This window comes from Myotis davidii, unplaced genomic scaffold, assembly GCF_000327345.1.
Source record: "Myotis davidii unplaced genomic scaffold, ASM32734v1 scaffold2646, whole genome shotgun sequence".
In the NCBI taxonomy this organism is placed as follows: Eukaryota; Metazoa; Chordata; class Mammalia; order Chiroptera; family Vespertilionidae; genus Myotis; species Myotis davidii.
The window spans coordinates 28,883-30,737 of NW_006297405.1; positions in this window are offsets into that span (position 1 = coordinate 28,883).

A 1,855-nucleotide genomic window follows, 5' to 3' on the forward strand; every position below is an offset into this window, starting at 1 on the left:
AGACCTAATTTTATCCTCTTCAAATTGCTTTTAATTTCCCAACTTTTCCCTATTTAATGGCTTTTCCTCCTCACTCTCTTCCATCTATTTTGAAAGAAAACTTTCATTGTCCCATTTCTTCTGCTCACCAATATGGGCTCTTTCCTTTTCGGCTAAGCTTTTTGGAAATACTTATATTTATTGTCACACCTTTATTACCTCCATTCATTCCTCATGCTTCATATTTTCCTAAAATCTCTCAAACAAGCAGCACCTGGCCTCAGTGAACCCCATACTTCTAGCTAAGTGTCCCCAGGCCCAGCACTAGCAGCAGCTTGCCTTGGTTCACAGCTTGGCCTTGCCTGGCAACTCCAAGCCTGGCACAAGAAGCAGCCGTCAGCATATTGCTTTATAGCTTATGTCTGGTGGCTCCAGGCAGAACAAAAGTTGTGGCTGACCTTGGCCTATACCTCCTGGGAGGCTGCAGGGTCAGCACACCCGGTGGACAGCTTCAGAGCACATCGAAGGACCACCACCCAACCACCTCCACAAGCAACACACTCAAGGGTTCAACTCATCGGGTACCAGAGCCCTGCTGAAGTAAGTCCTGCTTTGTGCAGTGGGTCCCTGCATAGCTGATCCTCCAAGGTGGTTGGAGGTCGGTGGTCAGTGCTCACAGCCTGTCCTTGTAGCTGATCAGCCTGTGTAAATCCCTCCCATTGATGTGCCAACAGCAATCAAGACTGAAATACAACAGGGGAGTGTACAGCCTACATGGAGGGGCAAGGGGGAATTACCTCAAGTGTCCAGCTAGGGTGGTTGGGGAGGCTGTGCCACTGGACACTACCAGACACTTATTACATTAGGCCATGCTACAAAGCCTAGGAGACATAGCAGCTGTACCTAACACATAGAAACAAACACAAGGAGGTTGCCAAAAGGAGGAGACAAAGAAACATGCCCCAAATGAAAGAACAGAACAAAATTCCAGAAAAACACCCCAAAAAACGAAACAAAATGGAGACAAGCAATCTACTAGATGTAGAGCTCAAAAAACTAGCTATAAAGATGCTCAAGGAACTTAGTGAGGACCTCAACAACATAAACAAGGACCAGTCATGAAATGAATGATACACTAACTGAAATGAATAATAATTTACAGGAAATCAATAGTAGAGTAAATGACACTGAGAATCAAATCAGCGATTTGGAAGATAAGGAAGCAAAAAACACCCAATCAGAACAGCAAAAAGAAAAAGGAATACCAAAAAAAGAATTAAGGATGCTCAGTTAACTAAGTGAGAACTTTGACAACATAAAAAAGACCCAAAATGAAATGAAGGCTACACTAACTGAAATAAATAATAATTTACAGGGATTTAACAACAGAGTAGATGAAGCTGTGAATCAAATCAGTGATTTGGAATATAAGGAAGCAAAAAAAAAAAAAAACCCCAAACACAACACCACCAAATAAGAAAAGAAAAAAAAATTTTAAAAATTATTATTTTTAAAAATAATTTTTAAAAATGACGATGTGTAAGGAGCCTCTGGGACAATTTCAAGTGTACCCCATTTGCATCATGGGGTTGCTGGATAGAGAAGAGACCAAGAAATTGAAAACCTGTTTGAAAAAACAATGACAGAAAACTTCCCTAACTTGCTGAAGGAAACAGACCTACAAGTCCAGGAAGTGCAGAGAGTCCCCAACAAGATAAATCCAGAGAGGCCCAAACAAAGACACATCATAATTAAAATGCCAAAGGTTAAAGTCAAATAGAGAATCTTAAAAGCAGCAAGAGAAAAGCAATTAGTCCCATATAAGGGAGCTCACATAAGACTTCTAGCTGATTTCTCAACAGAAACTATGCAGGCC